General features: G+C 48.6%; 1 long non-coding RNA gene across 1 annotated transcript; it reads left to right on the top strand.

Annotated features, from left to right (window-relative positions):
- The first annotated feature begins 46 nt into the window (after nucleotides 1–46).
- LOC140421897 (uncharacterized) lies at nucleotides 47–11,657 on the top strand. Its single transcript, XR_011947155.1, has 2 exons — nucleotides 47–367; nucleotides 6,737–11,657. It is a non-coding gene; the product is annotated as an uncharacterized lncRNA (long non-coding RNA).
- The last annotated feature ends 2,002 nt before the right edge of the window (nucleotides 11,658–13,659 follow it).

Genomic DNA, 13,659 nt, shown 5'->3' with positions numbered 1-13,659 from the left:
CTTCCGCATTCAGACAATGGGGAAGCTTTAATTGGCTGGAGGAGCAGAGTCCTTCCGGTCCTCCCGGCTTTCCATTGGTCAATCCGCCGCTGACACACAATGAGGGGCGGAACGCCACGTGGGGGTGAGAGAGACACACAATGATCAGTGCGCCGCTTTGTCCCTGTCCCCACCCTACCTGCACATGCGCATCACCCCCAAAACATGCGCGCGCGCCTTCAATTCAGACCTTCAGCCCGGCTCAGGTCAAAGGGAAGACTTGTCGGACCGGAAGGACTCTGGTCCTCCAGTCAACCAGCGCGCGGGCTTTGTGTGGCTGGATATTGAGCTGCTCACGGACTGAAACTCCCTCCTGCCTCCAGCACCTGTGAGTCAAACACTTTCTTTTCTCCCCCTTTCCATTTCTTTCCTCATTCTCACCTTCAATTGGTCACTTGCAGCAACTGAAGGGAAAGGAAGTGAATCCAGGGAGGGTGCAGACTCTGCAAAGCTTGGCCCAGGTCTCTCTCTCTCTCTCTTAAAGACTCCCTCAGCTTGACACATTTATTTGTCTGGCTTCGGGTAGCGGACTATTAAACATCTCTCGCTTCGGCTGGAGAAAATGGGTAGCAGTCTGGAATTGCCTGTCACTGAGATTTCGCAAAGCATGAAGAGGGGGATGGGCAGCCACTGGGACCATTTCTTTGTTGCAGGGGATACTGGGAGAAAGGGGCCTCAAGGTTAAGGAATGTGAGATGAACCTATTGGGGTCAGTAATTGCAAAGCTCCCCTTATATGGCTAGGTCAAGGAATGTGGGAAAACCGATGAAAACCTTACATTTGCCATTGTTACCTTATTTGGTCGTGTGTGTGTGTAACTTGATGCTACATTGATGTTATGAAACAAGATGCTTTGTGTCTTTGTTCTCACTTGCTCTGGAAATCTCATGAACTCTGGTGTGGTGTCCTGCTGTTATCAGAGAAAGTCAGGCTTGCAAGCTGTTTAGAATAAAATAGATTTTACCTACAATCCGACTTGGTCTATTTACTGAGACCAGACTGAGGGAAATCCCCCAAAAACATCATGTGAAGAGCTTCAGACCTGCAAGAGAACATAAAAGAGAAAGGTTAGAGATAATAATCTTTATTGTCACAAGTCGGCTTACATTATCACCGCAATGAAGTTACTGTGAAAAGCCCCTAGTCGCCACATTCTGGCGCCTGTCCGGGGAGGCTGGTACGGGAATTATTGTTAGAATTAACTTTTAAAAGGTTAGTAAGCTTATAAGAGGATCTGTGGAGAGAGCTTGCACAGGGTCGCCACACTCTGGCGCCATCTTGCTATGGAGAAATATAATATCAGACAGAGATATGTGTTTGTTGTGTTGGGTGCTCTGGATCCGTGGAACACATACAGGCCACCAACACTTAAAATAGTACAACACTATTTTATTAAGTTAGAAACTGTTGAACATACTTTCACTGTGGGTTAACACAATGTTAGATTAAATTAAAGACCTATGCCTGTCCTAACCAGTCGATGCACTCAGCACATGGTGAAGATCTGTGCTGTAAGCTCTGTCCTTCTGAGAAGCTGCATCCCGAACGAGCGGGAACTCTGATGCCTTCTGTCTACATAGTGAGTGTGCTCGAACTGGTGATTGGCTGCGGTGTTGTGTGTGTTGATTGGTCTTGCTGTGTGTCCATCAGTGTGTGTGTCTGCACCATGATATACTGGTGTATATTATGACATCCCCCTTTTTATAAAGAAATGTATGTGTGTGGCAATAAATAATGTGAGGTGAGAATGTTCCGAACTACGTGTGGGGTGCGAAGACATATTTACAGGACTAGGTACACGAGAACTTAAGCTATTTACATGGGAAGGTGCCTGGTGTAGAGAAGCAGTTTGCAACAAGAGTAACGAGATCAACACTATATACAAACCAGGGAAACGATCAAACAAAGCAACGAGACAATTGAGAGAGTCCATAATTTCGAAAAGTTCATAAATTTAGTCTCTGAGGTGGGTGACAAATTCTGGTTGACCGCCTCAAGGGTGGGTCGAGAGCCGCCGGTTCAGGAGCGGGCTTGACTGCGTCAAAGTCAGGGGGAGGCAGAGTGACAGGGAGCTCTGCATAGTCCATGGCAGGATCACGTGGCGAGTGTGGAACGAGACGAAGGACGCGTCGATTGCGGCGCAGAATAGAGCCATCCTGTAGATGAACCAGGAACGAGTGGGGGTCGGGGGGCACCTGCCGAAGGACAACAGCAGTTGCAGACCAGCCACCATCCGGAAGATGGACGCGGACGTTGTCATCTGGGGCCAGAGCAGGGAGATCAGCTGCACGGGAGTCATGAGTTGCCTTGTGCTGTGCATGAGACAGCTGCATCTGGCGAAGGACCAGAAAGATGTCGAGGTCTGGGACATGGATGGACGGCACCGTCGTCCTCAGGGTGCAACCCATGAGTAACTGGGCTGGCGACAGGCCAGTGGACAATGGAGCGGAGCGATAGGCCAGCAAGGAAAGGTAGAAATCGGACCCAGCATCGGCAGGCTTGCATAGGAGCCGTTTGAGTATATGTACTCCCTTCTCCGCTTTGCCGTTGGATTGAGGGTACAGGGGGCTGTGTGTCACATGGGGAAAATTGTACCACCTGGCAAAGTTGGACCATTCTTGGCTGGCGAAGCAGGGCCATTGTCCGACATAACCGTGAGCGGGATGCCGTGTTGAGCAAAGGTTTCTTTACATGCACGAATGACTGCAGACGAGTTGAGGTCGTGCAACCGTATCACTTCCGGGCAATTTGAAAAGTAGTCCACGATCAGGACATAGTTTCTACCCAGCGCGTGGAACAGATTGATGCCCACCTTCGTCCATGGTGATGTGACCAACTCATGGGGCTGCAGGGTCTCGCTTGGTTGGGCTGGCTGGAAGCGCTGACAAGTGGGACAGTTGAGCACTGTGTTGGCTATGTCCTCATTAATGCCGGGCCAGTACACTGCCTCTCGGGCCCGTCGGTGGCACTTTTCCACGCCAAGGTGGCCCTCGTGTAGTTGTTCCAGGACAAGCTGGCGCATGCAATGCGGGATGACAATGCGGTCCAGTTTTAGAAGAACCCCGTCTACTCCCGCCAGATCATCTCTGACATTATAGAATTGAGGGCATTGGCCCTTGAGCCACCCGTCTGTTAGGTGGCTCATGACACGCTGTAGCAAGGGGTCAGCCGCCGTCTCGCGGCGAATTTGGACGAGGCGTTCATCCGAGGCAGGTAGATTGGAGGCCGCGAATGCCACATGGGCGTCAACCTGGCAGACATATCCCGCTGGGTCACATGGAGTGTTGACTACCCTGGAGAGAGCGTCAGCAATGATGAGGTCTTTACCTGGGGTGTATACCAGCTGGAAGTCGTATCGCCGGAGCTTGAGAAGAATACGCTGGAGGCGAGGCGTCATGTCGTTCAAGTCTTTCTGTATTATATTGACCAGCGGGCGATGGTCGGTCTCGACGGTGAATTGAGGAAGTCCATACACATAATCATGAAACCTAACCACACCGGTCAGAAGGCTCAAGCGCTCCTTTTCTACCTGCGCGTAGAGCTGCTCCGTGGGGGTCATCGCACGTGACGCATATGCAACGGGGGCCCATGAAGCCTCATCACATTGAAGGAGCACTGCCCCAGTGCCGGATTGACTGGCATCGGTCGAAATCTTGGTCTCCTTTGCTGGATCAAAGAAAGCTAAGACAGGGGCTGTGGTCAGTTTTGTCTTGAGTTCTCTCCATTCGCGCTCGTGGGCAGGGAGCCATTGGAAGTCTGTCGTCTTCCTGACCAGGTTCCTGAGAGCCGTGGTATGAGAGGCGAGGTGAGGGATGAATTCCCCTAAAAAATTGACCATGCCCAAAAATCGGAGGACCGCCTTGTTGTCCTCTGGTGTTTTTATAGCTGTGATGGCAGCTACCTTGTCTGCATCCGGCTGCACACCCAATTGGGAGATGTGGTCCCCGAGGAACTTGAGTTCCGTCTGACCAAAAGAGCATTTGGCCCTGTTGAGGAGGAGGCCATGCTCATGTATACGCGCTGGAGGCGACTAACATGCTCCTGCGGGGTGGTGGACTAAATGATTGTGTCATCGACATAGACGTGAACACCTTCAATGCCTTCCATCATTTGTTCCATAATCCTATGGAACACTTCTGATGAAGATATGATCCCAAACGGCATCCTGTTGTAACAATATCTGCCAAAGGGGGTGTGAAATGTGCAGAGTTTCCTGCTGGATTTATCTAGCTGGATTTGCCAGAATCCTTTTTGAGGCATCGAGTTTGGTGAAGAGCTTGGCCCGAGCCATCTCTGTGAGCTCTTCGCCCTTGAGAATTGGATATGCTCTCTAATAATATTGCGATTTAGATCCTTGGGATCAATGCAAATTCTCAATTCGCCGGAAGGCTTTTTTACACACACCATGGAGCTGACCCAGTCGATTGGTTCCGTGACTTTGGAAATCACTCCTTGGTTCTGGAGGTCTTGCAGCTGCTGCTTGAGGCGGTCCTTAAGGGGTGCTGGGACCCTGCGAGGTGCGTGCACCACAGGCGTGGCATCCAGTTTTAATAAAACCTTGTAGGTGTACGGGAGCGTGCCCATGCCCTCGAAGACATCATGGTACTGGTTGATAATGGCATCGAGCTGCGCCCTGAAGTCATCGAGCTGCGCCCTGAAGTCAGTGTCCTGAAAGGCAGATGCGTCAGCAGGAGAGAGAGAGAGGGAACTCTCTGAACTAGGTTCAACAGCTTGCATGCCTGCGCGCCAAACAGGGAGGCTTCGAGGAGCCCACGATTTAAAAAGGGAAGGATGGCTTTGCGAGACCTGTGCGTCACTTCAAGTTGGCATGAACCGCTGGCAGCAATGGCATTGCCATTATAATCTAATAGCTGGCAGGCTGACCAGTTTGACACAAAGGCTTTGGAGGTCAGACCGCGCATTGAGATTGGCGGAGGCACCAGTGTCCAGGCGGAATCGTATTTGGGACCGATGACCGTAACGGGGGCACACCACTTATAGTCTGGATCGATGCTGTATACCGATAGAGGCTGGATTCTTTGCTTTGGGGACACCCTGTTTTTTGTAACGATACCGACTCGAAAAGGCACCTTCGGGTCCTCGGTGTCAATATCGAGTAGCAGGTCCGAATCGGACTCGGTGACCGTGGGTTGAATGACCCGGACATTCCTGCGAGGCTGGCTGGAGCGACGAGTTGGCAGGCTGAGCTGATCTGCAGAAAGCAGCATAGTGGCCAAATTTGCCACATCTCAGGCATTGTCGGGATTTGCCAGGGCATTGCCGCTTTAAGTGGGCGGAGCCACTGTTGCCGCACATTGTAGCGTCGGTACATTCGCTGCGCCACCGCGCGTGCGCGATGCGGTCGTACATGGTGCCCGCCTGCGCAGTACGTTCGTCGACGTCGCCGTCGCCTCGTTCGCTGTGCCACCGTGCATGCGCTGTGCGGTCGTACATGGTGCCCGCCTGCGCAGTACGTTCGTCGACGTCGCCGTCGCCTCGTTCGCTGTGCCACCGTGCATGCGCTGTGCGGTCGTACATGGTGCCCGCCTGCGCAGTACGTTCGTCGCCGTCGCCTCGTTCGCTGCGCCACCGTGCATGCGCTGTGCGGTCGTACGTGGTGTGCGCCTGCGCAGTACGTTCATCGACGTCGCCGTCGCCTCGTTCGCTGCGCCACTGTGCATGTGCGGTGCAGTCGTACGTGGTGTGCGCCTGCGCAGTACGTTCGTCGACGTCACCGTTCCCTCGTTCGGTGCGCACAAGCACTGGAGTCCGCAAAAAGTGCGCAAAATGGCCGCCCTCATCCAGGCTGAGGCCCTGGATTTGCTTGGACCCGTTCTGCCTCGTGGGGATCTTCCCGCGCCGTTTCAGCCGCTTGGATGTGGGAACACCGACTAATGGCGTGTTCGTGTAGCAAGCAGGTCTCAATGGCAATCGCTCGGGTGAGCTGCTTTACCTTGAGGAGCTGCTGGCGTAGGGTTCCGACTGAACATCGAAAACAATCTGGACGCGTATCATGGAGTCAGAGGTGGGCCCGTAATTACAGGACTGCGCAAGGATGCGGAGGTGGGTGAGAAAGGAGTGGAAAGGTTCATCCTTACCCTGCAAACGCTGTTGGAATACATAGCGCTCAACTTTCATTCACCTCGATGTTGCAGTGACTGTCAAACTTGAGGAGGACCGTCTTGAATTTTGATTTATCTTCACCATCAGCAAAGGTGAGAGAATTGAAAATGTGGGTGGCATGTTCACCGGCCGTGGATAGCAAGAGGACTATGAAGCCCCAGTCTTCGCAGATATTCAAGAGTAAGATTGGGAAGATTCTCGATATTGAAGACATGAAGGGATATGTGTGGGAAAATGCTGCTGAGGTCGATCGATCAATGATCTCATTGAATGGGGGAGCATGCTCGATTGGGCTGAATGGCCAACTGCAGCTCCTATTTGTTATGATCTCTGTGTCCAGGACTGGAAGCAGTGAGCATGGATCTGTCAATCAGCCTGAATCAGCACCTTCAGGAGAATTGGGAGGGTGAATATTAGATACAGCAGAGTGAGAATGGAGGGAGAGTGTGTGGGATGGAGATTTACAGCTTGTGGGGAACGAGAGAGAAAAGAATGTTCCATAAAAATTAGAATTGTCTGTTCTGAATTTCTATCCTGTACTGACAATGATGAGTTTTGTAACTTGTTTTTACAGGATATTGGGAGAGGAGGAATTACAGACAGAAATCTCAAACATCACGTCTCGATCTGACAGAGTCACACGATTCCTTGGGACCTGAATATCATTGGCCATTAAATCTAGAAGGAGAAATGTTTGCCTGGTCTGTCGACTTCAAAAGATTTTAAACATCAGTGTGACTGGAAAAGTATCGAGACAGACACACCCGAGTGAGAGTGTTCCAGAGCACTGACAGACACAGTCTGAAATAACATCGCACCATTTACAGCCGGGAGAGACGGTACACGTGTTCTTCGTGAGATCATGGCTTCAAATGATTCTCCAACCTGAAGAGATGTAAGGAGACACATAAAATGAAGAAACCATGGAAATGTGGGGACTGTGGGAAGGGATACAGATTCCCATCTGCGCTGGAAGCCCATCGACGCAGTCACACTGGGGAGAGACCATTCACCTGCTGTGTGTGTGGGAAGGGATTCACTCGGTTAGAGAATCTGAAGTCACACCAGCGATTTCACAGTGGGGAGAGGCCGTTCACCTGCTCTCAGTGTGGGGAGGGATTCACTGAGTCAGGCAACCTGCAGAGACACCAGCGAGTTCACACTGGGGAGAGACCATTCACCTGCTCTGTGTGTGGGAAGGGATTCACTCAGTCAGGCAACCTGCAGGGACACCAGCGAGTTCACACTGGGGAGAGGCCGTTCACCTGCTCTCAGTGTGGGGAGGGATTTAGTCAGTCAGGCAGCCTGCAGAGACACCAGCGAGTTCACACTGGGGAGAGGCCATTCACCTGCATTCAGTGTGGGATGGGATTCACTCAGTCAGGCAGCCTGCAGGCACACCAGCGGGTTCACACTGGGGAGAAGCCATTTAACTGTTCTAAGTGTGAGAAGGGATTCAGTCGGTTAGGCAACCTGCAGACACACCAGCGAGTTCACACTGGGGAGAAGCCGTTCACATGCTCTGTGTGTGGGAAGGGATTCACTGTGTTATGCAGCCTGCAGACGCACCAGCGAGTTCACACTGGGGAGAGGCCTTTCACTTGCTCTGTGTGTGGGAAGGGATTCACTCAGTCAAGCAGCCTGCAGACACACCAGCGAATTCACACTGGGGAGAGGCCATTCACCTGCATTCAGTGTGGGAAGGGATTCACTCAGTTATCCAGCCTGCAGAAGCACCAACGAGTTCACACTGGGGAGAAGCCGTTTAACTGTTCTCAGTGTGAGAAGGGATTCACTCGGTAATCTCACCTGCGGAGACACCAGCGAATTCACACTGGGGAGAAGCCGTTCACCTGCTTTCAGTGTGAGAAGGGATTCAATCATTTATCCAACCTACAGCCACACCAGCGGATTCACACCAGGGAGAAGCCATACACCTGCTCTGAGTAGATCAAGGCATTCAGTGATCCATCCCACCTGCAGAGACACTGACATGTTTTCACTGAGGAGAGGCCATTTATCTGCTCTCAACGTGGGAAGGAATTTTGTGATGCATTGCATCTGCTGATTCACCAACAAATTCACAAGTGACTCCAGGGGTTGGATTCTGCTGCTATTGTTTCTGCTCTCGGTTACATCCAGGACTGCATTCTGTTCATTCTGGCAGGTGGTCAATGAGGATGGTTGATGGTTTCTTTCTGCTGACTGGCTGGTCTCATGGAATTCCTACAGTGCAGAAGTAGGCCATTCAGCCCATCAAATCTGCACCAACCCTCTCCCCATAACCCCAGCTAACCTTTTGGACACTAAGGAACAATTTAGAATGGCCATCCACCTAACCTGCACATATTTGGACTTTGGGAGGAAACCCACGGAGCCACAGGGAGAAAGTGCAAACTCCACACACACACAGCCCCTGAGGTCGGAATCGTACCAGTGCCCCTGACGCTGTGAGGCTGCCGTGCTAACCACGCTGCTGTCCCAGTACCATCTCACCACTTTGCCTGCAATGGGCTGATGCACTTTGAGCCTTGTTGTGAATACCTGCAACAAGTTTTCCAAGAAGCTCACAGTGAATGGGTGTTTGGAGGTGAGAAGATATTGAGTTACTGATAGAAATCTAGCTTTTTAAAAGAAATTAGTTGAAAGGAAGAAATGGTTGAGAAGTAAAATGGTTTATTAAACTCACATTTCAAACATGACCGTGAAAACTGCTGAATAGCATGGGAATGATCCGATTAAATCAGGCCAGGCAGAAGCAAGGACACATTTTGTTGGTATGAAAATCTGGGCAGCGTTCCTAGTCCAGTTTCCATGGCAATGGGTAAAGTTTTGTGGGAAAGCAATTTCTCAGTCGCACCATATCAAAATTTGATGGACAGACCTAATTAAAGAATTATGCAATATTTACGATAGATTATTTTAAGGAACAGTTATCCAACAGGAAAAGTGATGAAACTCGTGTCCAACAAGAAAATTTAAGGATTCCATGAGATCAAAGGAAGAAGCTCATAAAGTGTCCAAAATAGTAGTGAGCCTGAGGACTGGGAACTTGTTTTGGAATTCAGCAAAGGTGGACCAAGAAACTGATAAAGAGAAAATAGAATATGAGAGCAAACTGGGGAGAAAGATAAAAACCGACTGGAAAAGCTCCTATAGGAATGTGAAAAGGAAAAGGTTAGCAAAGACTAAGGTGAGTCCATTCCCGACAGAGACAGGAGAGTTTATAATGGGGAGTAAGGAAATGGCAGAGTCACTAAACAATGTGTGTCAGGGCAGCATGGTGGCGCAGTGGTAGCACTGCCGCCTCACGGCGCCGAGGTCCCAGGTTCGATCCCGGCTCTGGGTTACTGTCTGTGTGGAGTTTGCACATTCTCCCCGTGTTTGCGTGGGTCTCACCCCCACAACCCAAAAGATGTGCAGGGTAGGTGGATTGAACACGCTAAATTGCCCCTTAATTGGAAAAAATGAATTGGGCACTCTAAATTTAAAAAAAACCCAAAACAACAGTGTGTGTCTGTCTTCACGGAGGAAGATACAGAAATTGTCCCAAAAACACTGGAGAACCAAGGGACCAGTGAGCACGAGGAACTGAAAGAGATTAGTATTAGTGAAAAAGTAGTACCTGAGAAATTAATGTGGTTGAAAGTTAATAAATCCCCAAACGTTGATGCTCTACATCCCAGAGTGCTGAAAGAGGCGGCTGTAGAGACAGTGGATACATTGGTGATCATCTTTCACAATTCTATAGATTCTGGAATGGTTCCTGCAGATTGGAAGGTGGTAAATGTAACCCCACTATTTAAGGAGGGAGAGAGAAAACAGGGAACCACAGACCCATTAGTCTGATATCAGTAGGAGGGAAAATGCTACAATCTATTATAAAGGATGTAATAACATACGGATTAGGAGCAGGAGTAGGCCACTCGGCCCCTCGAGCCTGCTCCACCTTTCAATAAGTTCATGGCTGATCTGATGTAACCTCAACTGCACATTCCCGCTGACCCCCGATAACCTTTCACCCCCTGATCAAGAATCTATCCAGCTCTGCCTTCAAAATATTGCACTGCCCTTTGAGGAAGAGAGTTCCAAAGACTCACAACCCTCTGAGAGAAAAGGTGCTCCCCTGTCTTCAGTGGGCAAGTTATTACTTTTAAAGTGATGCCAATTTATTAATTCTCCGACATCCATCCTGTCGAGGCCCATCAGCATCTTATACGATTCAATCAAGTCACCTAAACTCCATCGGACACAAGCCCAGCCTGTCCAATCATTCCTCATAAGACCAGCCTCCAATTCCAGGTATGAGTCCAGTAAACCTTCTCTGAACTGCTTCCAACACATTGACATCATTCCTTAAATGAGAGCAATACTGTACACAGTGCTCCAGATGTGGTCTCACCAATGTCCTGTATAACTGAAGCATAACCTCCCTACTTTTGTATTCAATTCCCCTCACAATAAACAATAACATTCTATTAGGTTTCCTAATTACTTGCTGTACCTGTATACTCGCCTTTTGTGATTCATGCTCTTGGACACCCACATCCCTCTGAATCTCAGAGCTCTGCAATCTCTCACCATGCAGACAAAATGCTTTGTTTTTATTCTTCCTGTCAAAATGGACAATTTCACATTTTCCCACATTATTTTCAATTTTGCATACATTTGCCCAATCAATTAACCTATCTATATCCCTTAGCAGTCTCCTTAGGTCCTCTTCACAATTTACTTTCCAACCTATCTTTGTATCATTGGAACATAAGACCAGGGGTTGGCCATTCAGCCCATCGAGCCTGTTCCGCCATTGTCATAAATCTGCCTGGAGACAGCAGTAGACAATATTCAAAGTCCTCAATTGATATGCATCTCTCCCCGGTAACGTGTTTAGAGCAGCTGTTTCGATAAGAATCAAATGTGAATGGCTTATGGAAGACAAACAGATTATGGAAGATTGGGGGAAGTCCATGAGCTATACATATGTTAATATGTGGACAAGGAAGTTGATCGGGGTACACAGCCAAATACACAGAAGACATAATCAAGGAATAAAAAAGGTACAATTGACCAGACCCTGAGAGACAAAGAGTGGCAGTTAACATCGAGGAGACTCAGCGAGAAAGACAGGCAGGTTCCAGCCCCCGGCCTGAAGACCAAGTTTACAGCCAAACATGTTTCTAAGTCTTAGAGCCAAGGCAGTGCAGAAAACCTTCGGGACAACGGTTTGAAATACCTTTGCTGGACCAGAGAAGGAGGTTTCCCAGACTTGAGTATCATCCCTGTATTGTGTGGTAACTAGAGCTGGTTATTTAATTTGGATGTTTGGGGTACAGGGGAAGTGTTACCGAGTTCAGGATTGCAGATATATTTTGTAACCAAGGGTACGTTCACTGTGGGTGTTTAGTAATTCATGCATTTTAATTGTGTGAGAGTAGAGTTATCCTGTTTATGTGTATTTGTCTTTTCTTCACTTTAATAAATACTCTTGAATAATTGCTCCATGGTGACTGGGCATTCTGTTCTCACTGGGGGTTCTTCTCCTACCAAAGCAAAACAAAACTACACACCTCCGCAAACTGGTGTTCCAAGTTGAGATACCCAACAGATAACATCAGCGTGCTTCATGTCACCCTTCAAGACGCCTATATCCCACACTGTCCCCATATCCCTTTGTGTTATTGGGATTTAGAAATCTGTCAGTCTGATTTAAACACACTCAATGACTGAGCTCCCACAGCCCTCTGGGGTAGAGAATTCCAAAGAGTCACAACCCTCTGAGTAAAGAACTGTCTCGTCCGAGACCCGTCGTAAGTGGCTTCCCCCTTGTTTTGAAATTATGTCGCTTGGTTCCAGACTCTCCAACCAGGGGAAACCTCTCACCTGCACCTACCTGTCTATTCCTGTAAGCCATGATGTGGAGATGCCGGCGTTGGACTGGGGTGAGCACAGTAAGAAGTCTTACAATACCAGGTTAAAGTCCAACATGTTTGTTTCAAATCACCAGCTTTCGGAGCATTGCTCCTTCCTCAGGTGAATCCGGAGTGATAGTAATCGACTATTTCCTGATACATCTGATAGGTAAAAAGGCTATTTTAATATAAATATTAAGACCCAGTTTTAATACCCATTTTAAAATGAGGATTTCAGCACTCATAACCTCAGGTCATGACAAAACACATAGGCTTTTTTGTGTCTCTGTTGAAGCTATCACATGCATAAACTAATTGGAGATAAAAACAACATTTTCACTGAGCAAGATGAAAAAGCTATTGTTCCAACAAACATATTTTCAAAGACAGTTTGACATTAAGAAATGAGCTGTACCAGTAAACAGATCAAGGCCAAGTAAGCGCCATAGCAATATGAAGGCACCATTGTCCAGAATGTGGATAAAAGCAAAGTCAGCTGAAACCCAGTAGAAACCAGTTATGATAAAAGCACAGAATCGCATTCCATAACATACACAAATATTCAAACATGAAACATTCAGAACTTCTGTTGCACATTAAGGATGACAGTTAACCGTCGAATCAAATGTATTTGATTCTAACCCAAACCAATTAGGACGACATAAAGGTGTAGATAGATGGCTCAAGACTGACAAGATTTCCTTTAAACATGATGGTCCGTACAGCCATCTTTAGAACATAGAACATTACAGCGCAGTACAGGCCTTTCGGCCCTCGATGTTGCGCGACCTGTGAAACCACTTTAAAGCCAATCTACACTATTCCCTTGTCGTCCAAATGTCTATCCAATGACCATTTAAATGTCCTTAGTGGTGGCGAGTCTACTGCTGTTGCAGGCAGGGCATTCCACGCCCTTACTACTCTCTGAGTAAAGAACCTACCTCTGACATCTGTCCTATATCTATCTCCCCTCAATTTAAAGCTATGTCCCCTCGTGCTAGACATCACCAACCGAGGAAAAAGGCTCTCACTGTCCACCCTATCTAATCCTCTGATCATTTTGTATGCCTCAATTAAGTTAGCTCTTAACCTTCTCTCCAACGAAAACAGCCTCAAGTCCCTCAGCCTTCCCTCATAAGATCTTCCCTCCATACCAGGCAACATTCTGGTAAATCTCCTCTGCACCCTTTCCAATGCTTCCACATCCTTCCTATAATGCGGCGACCAGAATTGCACGCAATACTCCAAATGCGGCCGCACCAGAGTTTTGTACAGCTGCAACGTGACCTCATGGCTCCGAAACTCAATCCCTCTACCAATAAAAGCTAACACACCGTAAGCCTTCTTAACAACCCTCTCAACCTGGGTGGCAACTTTCAGGGATCTATGTACATGGACACCGAGATCTCACTGCTCATCCACACTACCAAGAATCTTACCATTAGCCCAGTACTCTGTCTTCCTGTTAGTCCTTCCAAAATGAATCACCTTCCACTTTTCTGCATTAAACTCCATTTGCCACCTCAGCCCAGCGCTGCAGCTTATCTACATCCCTCTGTAACTTGTAACATCCTTCCGCACTGTCCAC

The sequence above is a fragment of the Scyliorhinus torazame genome, chromosome 5, assembly GCF_047496885.1.
Source record: "Scyliorhinus torazame isolate Kashiwa2021f chromosome 5, sScyTor2.1, whole genome shotgun sequence".
NCBI classification, from domain to species: Eukaryota; Metazoa; Chordata; class Chondrichthyes; order Carcharhiniformes; family Scyliorhinidae; genus Scyliorhinus; species Scyliorhinus torazame.
This window is presented reverse-complemented; position numbering and strand designations above follow the sequence as displayed.